Source organism: Humulus lupulus, chromosome 2, assembly GCF_963169125.1.
Source record: "Humulus lupulus chromosome 2, drHumLupu1.1, whole genome shotgun sequence".
Classification (NCBI taxonomy): Eukaryota; Viridiplantae; Streptophyta; class Magnoliopsida; order Rosales; family Cannabaceae; genus Humulus; species Humulus lupulus.
Genome location: NC_084794.1, coordinates 29,375,699 through 29,388,442, shown reverse-complemented (window position 1 = coordinate 29,388,442; position 12,744 = coordinate 29,375,699).

Below are 12,744 nucleotides of genomic sequence, written 5' to 3'. Positions count from 1 at the left end.
ACCCAACTCAAAAAAAATTCAAAAGCTGGGTTGGATAAGACAAAACTTTAGTTTCCCACGTGGGCCTTCCAAATAGATAATTGGTAGAACGCGATGCTGCTATCATGCTGCGACATCCCAAAATCCTGATTCCATTTCAAGCTTCTAATTCTTCTTAAAATATCCAAAGCTCTACCAACCACCTATCAAGACAAAGGTCAACACTTTAAGATACATTTTTCAAGCATTAAACTAATATTTAATATTATCTCATTATAATTAATATTTGACAAAAACAAAAATAAAGACACTACAAAACACCCTAAAACACTCCTTTCTAGATAAAAATATAAGTTTAAAAAGCATAAAATTAACTCTAATTCCTAGAGTTATCAGCAGTATATGTCTCATCCTTGGACTTTAAAATATAAAACCACAAAAAAAACAGGAGTAATCATCAATAAAAAGAATGAAATATTTAACACCAGTAACAGATGCAACAAGGAAGGCCCACAAAGATCAGTATGAACTAAAAAAGGACAGAAGCCCGAGGTACAAAGTGTTGAAAAGGAAGTCTATGCGACTTAGCCAATTGATATGAAGAACAAAAATCCATATAGGGAGACTTAACATTAGACAAATTACAAGAGGAAATGAGAAATTGAACAACATCTTTGGAGAGATGTCCCAAACAAAAGTGCCATAAGTTAGAAGGACTGATGACAATGAGATGAAGTTGAGGAGCAGAGGTGGAACGAGTAAAGGAGAGAGGAGCACAGACACGATATAAGCCATTATCAAGTTGTCCCGTGAGCAGGAGATTTTTGTTGACCTGATGTTTAACCAAAAAGAAAGAAGGGTAAAATACAATAAAAGCTTGGTTATCTTGACAAAGCTTGGAAACACTGAGAAAATTTTTGGCAAGAGAAAGGGAATCATAAACATTGTGCAGTTTATGAATATAATTATAGGCAAGAAGAGAACCAGAGCCAATATGAGAGATGAAAGAAGCCTTACCATTTCCATTAGTTACTTGATTCGTCCCATGATAAGGAGATGCTGAGTCCAACATATTAAGGTCTTGTGTGAAGTGGTGAGAGGCGCCATAATCCATTTACCAATTAGGGTCAGTGGTAGTAGAAGGGATGGTCGTCTAAGGCATGGACATGAGTGAGGATTGGGCCGCAAATTGAAGGGGTCGGGGTCATCATCTACCCAACGCTCACTTCAGCGAGTCTCAAGCCCCTCCTCAACATTCACTAGAACAGATAGAAAATTTGGAGAATAAGCTAAAGAATTTGACTGACCAAGTCAATTTCTTGTCTCAATTTCTTCCACCTTCATTTCGTCCACCAAACATTCAGATGCCGCCTATGCCTGATAGCGACAATATTTCTGGAGCTTCTTCTTCTCAACCTCCAACTCTAGCCTATCCTTCCATGTACTGGACAGCGCCGCCTCAACCTATGACACCTCTTTACATGTGCGAAGCAACTCCATCACCTTATCCGTAGTCGATTCCACAGTCTTCGTAGCCGCCGTATCCGTACATGTATGGAGCAGGATCGTCAACATTATCTCCCCAATATCCATGTCCGATGTCGCCGTAGCCACCACAACCACCACAACTGCAACCGCAACAGGAAGACAATATGGAGGACGACACAACTTATTTAGGAGACTAGATTTATATTATTGTTAGTTAATTGTTACATTATATTAACAATATGGATATTGGTTATCTTAATGAACTAATTTGAATATTTAATGTAATGTTTTTATTTTTCAATATATCTATTTTAATTATTTAAATTTTAATTAATTATTTTTTAATTATTAATTTTTTTTTATAAATGAATTAGTATTATGGGCAACAACTGTCGCTTCTAAAATTAATAATCAAGTATTAAGGGTGACTGGAAACATATCAGGGGTGACACATTGGCAAAAAAATATTTCCACACGTGAAAAACTTTAGGGCGACATCTCATATTTTAGGGGCGACGTCACCATCGCTCCTGATAATGGAATATTAGGAGCGACCCACATGTCGCCCCTAATATACACTATTAGGTGCACTTTATTAAGGGCAACTCATTAGAGGCAACTTTTATGGTTTTTAGGGATGACACTATTTTTTGTTATAGTTTTAATTGAGCATTAATAATATTTTTTTATTTCAAATTACATTTTTCCAAAGATAGCATTTTTTTATTCATTTTTTTTGTCTGTATTTCTGTGAGAAATTAGTACTTGACACATGCTATGCATATCTACTTTTACACTACTACAAAATACCCTTTACGGGACACTTTTTTAGGACACGCACCTAAATTCAAGTCCTTAAAAATATTTATAGAGTTTTTAGGACACTCATTGAGAGTCCTGAAAAAAAACACAATTTAGGACTCGCAATGAGTGTCCTAAAAGAATATGTGAGTTCTAAAAAAATATGGGCTAAAAAATAAGTGTTTTACTTAATAATTTTAAGGACTTGCTTTGGGAGTCCTTAATACTCTTTTAGGACTCGCAATGAGTGTCCTAAAAGAATATGCGAGTCCTAAAAAAATCTTAGCTAAAAAATAAGTGTTTTACTTAATAATTTTAAGGACTCACTTTGGGGGTCCTTAATACTAAAAAAAAACAGCCCATTTACCATTATTATTATTATTATTAAAAATACTAAAAAAAAAAAACAGCCCATTATTATTATTATTATTATTAAAACCCCATCATCTTCCCTCTTTCCACGTGCTATCTCTCTCTCCCTCCTTATCTTTTTCTTTCTAAATAATGAAGCCCTAGCCGCCAGCCTCACCATCTCATCCTCTTCCTCCTCCCATCTTCTTTCTTCCTCATTCTCTCTCACTAGCTTCCCATCCTTCATTACTCACGCCGGTGGCAACAGTGGTGGCGGACGAAGGCTTGCGGTGGTGGACGAAGGCTCACGGTGGTGGCGGACGAAGGCTTGTGGTGGTGGACGAAGGCTCACGGTTGGTAGCGGACGAAGGCTTGCGGTGGTGGACGAAGGCTCACGGTGGTGGCGGACGAAGGCTCACGGTTGGTGGGGGCTTGCTGCAACTGTGGTTCACGAGGGGTTAAGGGCTCGCTGCAACAGTGGCTCATGGAGGTGGCTCGCTGCAACGGTGGCTCGCACGAAGTGGTGGCTAACAAGGGCAGTCTTGGGTCTTCATTTTAAAAAATATATGCAATCTCTCATTTTGTTGTTGTTGATTTATTTCTGTTTTGTGTTGTGTTTGTATTAGATTGAATCTTCATTACTTATGTATTTCTGGTTTTGTATTTCTGATTTTGTATTAGATTGTATCTTCATGCTTTGATTTTGTTTATATGTACTGTATTTATTCATTTAATCACAGTAATGTTTTTAAAATTTTCTATAATATATATTTTAAATATATACTTATATATTTATTAGTCATTAGACAATAGTGGGATTTTAAAAAAAATTGTGCATTTTACCTAAATATTGATTTATAAAATAAAATTATAATTAATTAAAATGTATTCAACTAAATTTTTTAGGACACACATTGTGAGTCCTAAAAAGTCTATTTTTTTGTAGTAGTGAAATCTTTTTAGGACTCGCAATGCGAGTCCTAAAAAACTGCGAGTCCTAAAAATTTCAATTTTTAAGGCTCTCAAATAAAGGACTCGCGCACCGCAAGTCCTAAAAACTTTTTTAAGACTCGTAATGCTAGTCCTAAAAAGTCTTTTTTGTAGTAGTGCTATATTTAATATAAAAGTAATGATGAACTACACAAAATGTATACCAAATATTGACAGAAAACATTTAATAGAGTAGGACTCATATTAAATAAATTTAATTGCTTGAAAAACTTGCACACACTTTTATATTATTGAAAGAATAAAATCATATAATTATATATATTATTTAAAAAAAATAATGACGGTAGAGTTTAAGGATTTGCATTATTGGATATGGATTTTTTTTTATCTTCTTGCTAGGGGAAAATCTTTAAAGTACATGACCGAATCTGTCAATTTCACCTAGGACTATCAAAGGGGGTAGTTTTAGGAAAAGAACAAACTTTTAGATTTGTGATTAAGGAAATGAGCATGTTAGTTTGTTGATAAACATGGTTCATCGAAATGTTTACTTATTGTTTGTCCAAATGTATATGGTTTATCACATGTCTGTACATTATAAAATTATCAATTTATGATATATGTGATTTATCAATTTGCCGACATGATTTACTTTCACTATATTAAATATATTTATATATAAAGGTTCATTCTTTAAACTATCCATCTATCAAAAGTTGAATTGACTATCATCAATTAATTCTTTTGCTATAATAATATTTATATATATAGACATCTTTTTAATTATGGAGATGCATGATACGGCTAGTTAATTTGCTAACGTTACAAGGTCAAAATAGTATTTTTCTTTTCCATTATAAAATCAATGAGAAATTATGAATATGCTTGCTATCCACTGAATATCCACTCCCTAATTTATCTTTTTTAATGAAAGATTAAAAAAGTAGAAATCATATATTTGCATAGATTCAATTAACCGAATTGATCACTATGTATCTAACTAATAAATTCAAAGAAGTTAAAATTTTAACGTGTACACCAAATAAATTATAATAGTTGACTCAAGACATAGATATCTAAATACAAATCAATGTTTTTTCTAGGGTATAGAGAATCATGATGCATATACATGTCAGTCTGACTATACACTGAGTACACTTATTTGAATCTCTTATAAATATATATATATAAATATATTTACCTCTATATATTTTCGTGGTGCCAAATGATTGAACATAGACTACAAATATTTTGTCATTCTTAATTGCCTACCGCCCCACGCTTATTTCCTCTCTCTCTCTCTCTCTTACTATAAATATATGTATATACATATTGGCACATATATATAATTTATGTGTACATGTATGTATCCATAAATGATTCAAATTAGATATGGTGGATTAGATTAATAGATTTCTTCTTTGAGTGAAAGCTTAATTTAATGCGAATGAGGGTTGTTGGAGCTGCCGGCAAATACAAAAAAGAAGCCATTATATATATGAATGTGTATGATAAAAGCAACTATATATTAATTATATGATCAAAATTAAAGCAACTAATAAGTAGATTCACGGGATAAATATATCCTAGCCCTAGATAGAAATTGCAATTAAGAAAGAAATTAAGGGTGGTATTCAAATATGTATGTACATTCATTCCTAGTCACGGGGCATGAAAAAAACAATTCGACATTGTTTTCGCATCACGGGTACAACACTAGGAAACATGTTTGGTTTAAAGTCAAAAGAAACCCAATTAGAATCCAAATAAATAATTAATAATAAAAAAAAAGGACCAAAAATATTTCGACTTAAATTTCAACTGCTCGCACATGACGGATTGCCCGGTCGATATATCAATCATTGATAATTCTCCCCATCATTAGTTGGAAATCTATGGAATATCATTTTTAGAATTTTCAATGGCTGCGTATAAAAATAATATATATATTATTTTTCATGTATTTTTGTTTGATGTTTTTCCAAGCCAAACTTGTATGGTTTTACCCGAAAATCACGCAGTCTGAGAAACATGGCTTTGGGTCAGGGTCTTGTAGTGGTATAAATGTGCTACGACATACTTTTCGACCGCTAATCAATTCAACCATATTTGTATACGTCACATGTACGAACTTTTTTTGTTAGGTATGATCATATCAAAGCTTTGAAACCAAATATGTATTTATATTATAAGATATAATTCAAAAACGATTGCTATGGTATAATTTTTCTTCGATAATTATTATATAATTTGTTTAATGAAAAGTTTTTTATAAGTGTTTGGATATTCCTAAAATATATATTTTATTAGTTAATTAAGAATAATAGAAATTAAAATATTAATACTTTTGAAAGAAATTTGTTTATTTCAGCTCTTTTTTAATTTTTAGAATTAAAAAAAAAAGTATTTTGGAGGTGTTTGAATATTATTTTTTAATTCAAAATAACTTTTGGAAACATTTAGGGTTTCTAATTTACCTATAATTTTTTTTTTTTTTTATTGATATCTATACATTTAGAAAATAATTTTTCATTAATAGTTATCTAAACAAAAAATAAGCCACAACTTTTTATTTATTTTATGCTTCCAGCTATAAGCAAAAACTGAAACTTAGTACAAACACGAAAAAAGAAAAAAAAAACTAGAAATGCTAAAGGCCTCTAAGGTGTTTGGCTAAAAATTATTTTTTGAAAATAAATATAAGTGTTTGACATTGTTTTCATAAAATAATTTTTAAAAACAAAGTTATAAAAAATAGAAAATTTTAAGAACAAAAACTTGTTTTATGTTGTTCTTAAATTTTTTTGTCTATTTTTTTTCCTTACATCATTTTTTAATTATTATTATTTCACATCATTTTCTCTCTTGCCACTGTCTCTCTTCTCAGTTTCTCTCTCGTCACTTCACTTTATTTCTCATCACTTTCTCTCTCATTTATTCTCGTATCAGATTTTATCTTCTCAATTTCTTTTTCCTCAGACTTTTTTTCCTTACATTCTCACTTTTTATTTCACATTATTTTATCTCATTTTTTATTATAAGCTTTCAAAATATTTTTCTCTTTGTAAATTAAAATTAAAAATAAAATAAAATAAAATAATGTTTTTAAAAAACATTAACCAAAATTTTATTGTTTTTTGAAACTATATTCTATTTTCATTTCTGAAAACATAATTTTAAAAATAGACAATAGAAAATAATACTAAAGAGGTTCTAGCTTTTTGAAAAATATATTTTAAATTAAAAGAATATATTTTTTTACTCAACCACCCTTAAAATTGATTTTTTAATTGTAGAAACTAAATTAAAAAAACTCGGCCAACAGGTTAGTAAAATAAAAATTCTAAACTACAGCAGCGATTGACGATCCTTTGTGCTCCACGTATAAATTTTGTTTGAAGTAGTTAATACGTACTCCTTTGGTCAAAGTATACTGCTTTGAAATATAGGATAATTCATTATTAAGAGCATCTTTAACGTGGGTGGCCAAAGAGGGTGCTCATGTTGAGATGGCTGCCAAAGTCAACAAAAGAGGGTATATTCAACTTAAAATTTTAGCAACGTTGTCCACTATTGGCAACATTGCCTTCTTTTTCTTTTGTTAATTTTAATAAACAATTATATTAATTAAATAAAATATTAAAATTTGTATTTTTTCAAGATGGGCATCGTAGCCAACCATTTGAGCATCAGAATTTTCCTGACAAGTCATCATGCGGTCATTGATATATATATATACTAGTGAAGCATGAGTTACGAGCAACCCGTTAGCATTATTATTATTTCTCTAGTATTTTGCTTCTTGTCAGAAGAATAAAAATGATTTAAAAATAAATAAATAGATAAATATATTTTTGTTTTGAATTCTTGTAAGTGAAGAAAGTAAATAATAATATAAACAAATAGTTCATGATTAATAAAAAAAAAAAATTGGGCTTGAAAATTGAATTGACTGTGTTACTTATTGAATTTAAGATATTATTATTATTATGTATTTTGCCACTCTTCTGATTTTATGATACACATACAATAACATACATATCTAGTAAAATTTAATACACATACATAATTTTAATAATATAAAAATAATTAAATTAAAAGAAAAAGAAAACTGGTAAATAAAATGAATGATCACATTTACCTTAAAAAAATAATCATAAAATACTATTTCTTCTTTATTATTTTCAAAATAATTCTATAAAGTTGTAATATATTTGTTTATAATTAATATAAAACTAATATATTTTTTTTATAAATAGTATGATTTTACTAAAAATAATCCTAATTAAAATTATGTTTGGTGGATATCTTTTTGTAATTTTGCTAGATATTGCAATATGATATTTTTAAAAATATAAAATATGATAGTAAATAATTAAATAACATATATCATTTCATAATGTTAATTTTTTTAAAAAATTAAGACGTATAGAGTAAAAAATTTATTTATTAAATTTAAAAAGAAAATATTCTAAAAAAAATAATATGATATTTTGTAAAATATGTAATATGATATTAACTAATATATATCATATTATAATAATGTTAATATTTTCTAAAAAAATTGAAAGAAATATACATAAAAAATTGAAAGAAAAAGACAAAACAAGAATAAAACAAAAAAGAAGGATGACTAAGGGCATCCGTGCATATATATATATATATATATATATATATAGATTATGTTCGAAGAAACAAATTCCATATATAAAATTTGTTTATTTATGATTTTATTTTTATTTTTAAGCTTTAGTCAAGTACAGAAATATCTATATATATATATATATATATAAAGGAGAGCTTCAAAGAGATGATGTGCCACTCTAAAATTATTCCAAACTATTTTTTCTATTTTCTCCTTAAATCTAATTCTTTTATTCATTTTTATTAATAAGGAGATGATGTGTCATTCTAAAATTACTCCAAACTATTTTTTTCTATATTCTCCTTTAATCTAATTTTTTTATTTATTTTTATTAATAATTATTTAAACTTTATTTTTTTAGATATTTAAATAAGATATTTTTTGAATTAAATACCTAATCTATATATATCTATATATATATATATATATATATAAAGGAGAGCTTCAAAGAGATTATGTGGCACTCTAAAATTACTCCAAACTATATTTTCTATTTTCTCCTTTAATCTAATTTTTTTATTCATTTTTATTATTAATAACTATTTTATCTTTAATCTAATTTTTTTATTCATTTTTATTATTAATTATTTAAACTTTATTTTTTTAAATATTTAATTAAGATATTTTTTTAATATATATATAAATGAGAGCTTCAAGGAGATGATGTGACACTGTAAACTTACTCCAAATTATTTTTTCTATTTTCTCCTTAAATCTAATTTTTTTATTCATTTTTATTATTAATTATTTAAACTTTATTTTTTTAATACAAAAACTACATTAAACGTTTTTTTTTAAATATTTTTTGAATTAAATACCTAATAAACTAACAAAAAATAAAATAATAAAAAAACTACAAATATATACTACATAATATACTAATAAAATAAAAATTTTGAAGCGGTATATAAAAAATCATATGGTGTAATGATATATAGTTAGTTTGGAAAAAACATAGACACTCTATTATGTTAATCTATATCTATATATTATGAGTAATCTATATATAATAATAAATAAATAAATAATCTATCTATTTTTATTTATAACCTGTTGACAAAATACGAGATCCAAATGTCAATTTTTAACAATAAATTATCTAAACGAGTAAACACAAGGTCCACGAGTTAATTTTAAAAAAATAAATGATCCAAACGGGTAATCGGCTAAAATACAAAGTTCAAAATGGTGTGAACCCTTAAGTAAAACATAAATTATATATATTTATATAATTTACTTTCTATAAAGAATTTTTAACACTTTGAATAAATACATAGTTCAAAGGTTAATTTTTAAAAATAAAGAGTTAAAACGAGTAATCGGCCAAAGTATTGTGTTCAGATAACCGATCTATCTATTCCTATTTTTAACATTTTGACAAAACTTGAGGTCCACAAGTTAATTTTTAAAAATAAAAGTCCTAACGGGTAATCGGCTAAAATATAAGGTTCAAAATGATGTGAACCCTTACAAAAAACATAAATTATATATAATTTATTTTTTATAAATAATTTTTAACCTTTTGAATAAATATATGGTCCAAATGTTAAATTATAAAAATAAAGGGTCAAAATGGGTAATCGGCCAAAATTACTCCAAACTATTTTTTCTATTTTCTCATTTAATCTAATTTTTTTTATTCATTTTTATTATTAATAACTATTATTTCTATTTTTTCCTTTAATCTAATTTTTTTATTCATTTTTATTATTAATTATTTAAACTTTATTTTTTTAAATATTTAATTAAGATATTTTTTTAATATCTATATAAATGAGAGCTTCAAGGAGATGATGTGACACTCTAAAATTACTCCAAACTATTTTTTCTATTTTCTCCTTAAATCTAATTTTTTTATTCATTTTTATTATTAATTATTTAAACTTTATTTTTTTAATACAAAAAATAAAATAAAACAAAAACTACATTAAACGTTTTTTTTAGATATTTTTGAATTAAATACCTCATAAACTAACAAAAAATAAAATAATAAAAAAACTACAAATATATACTACATAATATACTAATAAAATAAATTTTTTGAAGCGGTATATAAAAAATCATATGGTGTGGTGATATATAGTTAGTTTGGAAAAAACATAGACACTCTATTATGTTAATCTATATCTATATATTATGAGTAATCTATATATAATAATAAATAAATAAATAATCTATCTATTTTTATTTATAACCTGTTGACAAAATACGAGATCCAAATGTCAATTTTTAACAATAAATTATCTAAATGAGTAAACACAAGGTCCAGGAGTTAATTTTAAAAAAATAAAGGATCCAAACGGGTAATCGGCTAAAATAACCCTTAAGTAAAACATAAATTATATATATTTATATAATTTACTTTCTATAAAGATTTTTTAACACTTTGAATAAATACATAGTCCAAAGGTTAGTTTTTAAAAATAAAGAGTTAAAATGAGTAATCGGCCAAAATATTGTGTTCAGATAACAGATCTATCTATTCCTATTTTTAACATTTTGACAAAACTTGAGGTCCACAAGTTAATTTTTAAAAATAAAAGTCCTAACGGGTAATCGGCTAAAATACAAGGTTCAAAATGATATGAACCCTTACAAAAAACATAAATTATATATAATTTAATTTTTATAAATAATTTTTAACCTTTTGAATAAATATATGGTCCAAATGCTAAATTATAAAAATAAAGGGTCAAAATGAGTAATCGGCCAAAATACAATGTTTAAATAATCGATATATCCAATCCTATATTTAACCTTTTGACAAAACACGAGTTCTAAAAGTTAATTTTTAAAACTAAAGGGTTCAAACGGGTAATCGTCCAAAATAAGTCTTACACAAAACATAAATCTCCATATACATAATTTAGATTGTTTATAAAAAAAATTACGTAAAGCGTATAATAATGATAATAATAATAAAAAATAAAAACACATGTACAACAAATTTTTTGAACTTTGTTTTCGGTATTTTAATTATTCAGAATTTTTCAAAAACTTGCAAGAGGTTTGATATACAATGGACACTATTATGAAAAAAAATTGTGGTCAATACGCCATCACGTGTCCATATAAAGAACATGTTGTAAGAGTAGGGTGAAAAAAAATCCATATCGTAGCAATCTCCTAAAAATATTTTAAAATATGTATATTTTGTAATAATTACAAAAGACTGCGCGAAGTGCGGTTATGTTTTCTAGTTTATAATATATATTTTGGTGTGTATTATATTTCATTTCAAATATTTTATATTATTTTGCGAATTTTTATTTGCGGAAGCTCAAAATAAAATTAGATTGAGACTTTCACAAAGCTGTTAAAAATATTAGAAAAGCATAACAAGTGTACAAAAGGATTTTGTAACAAATGTATATATAAAAGGATTTTTGAATAATCTTTGGGTAAGGAAATTAATTGGCCTCTCAATACCTCTTTATCCTAATAAAATTTGCTTAATACAAAAATCAGTCGTATATATATATATATAAATATATATTAAATTGCACACAAATCATTAATCTAACAATCTCCGTTTTCCGACCCCACTAATAGATATAGAAAACAGCTATAATAACATGAGTTAATGATAATAAAAATTGAAAAATCTAATCAAACAGCCTTAGAAATATAAGTTACCTTTTTCTTTTCAAATCAAATGATCGAGTCTAGAGTAGTTAGTCACTTTAGAATGGGATAATAATAATTTTTTAGTGGAATAACAATAAGTAGTAATAATAAAATTGAAAAACTTATTACTAATAATCATCCAAAAAAATATGTAATATATTTGTGCAATTTTTAGTTTGAAAGAGCTATATAGGAAGTTCCTTCAACTACAATTAATTAATACAATTTGTCCACTACTTCTAATTTAACTACAAGTAGTTATTAATTGAATCTGAGTTTGGCCTTTTAATTACTATAAATATAATACATAATAATACTCCCAAAAATTTAAATCGCATCATTAGAGGTCGTTAAGTATGTGATTGACCACCTAACATTAGTTGCTTATTATCGATTTAATTAAAAAGCTAAGGGGTTTTGTCTTGTCGATTGGATAATGTCCCAATGCATTGGTTATCATTATCATGCTGACATATATGGCTGTGTTTTGATCCAAATTATACATTTAAAAGTGAAATTAAAACTAGTTTCGTATTATCCATACGTCTAATCCAACAATGAAAGGTACGAGTTCCATATTGATTTGATGAGTTTAATGAAAATGCCCCCAATAGCACTAATTAATTTCTTCCTAGCTAGCTATATATATGTATATGATTAAGACTTGAAGGTTTTACATACAAAGCATGTAGTTTGTTTATAACTATTCGATAACTTTTTTTTTCAGAACATGACAGTGAGTTCGGATTACATGGAATAAACCTATAAAATATTATATACATATATCTAAATATACCTATAAAGGTAGCAATAATTATATTTTGGAATTAAAATATAATCATGTTGAGTGGCGGGCACAAGTTCTAAAAAATTATAAATGTGGATTTTTTTTTTATGCTTTA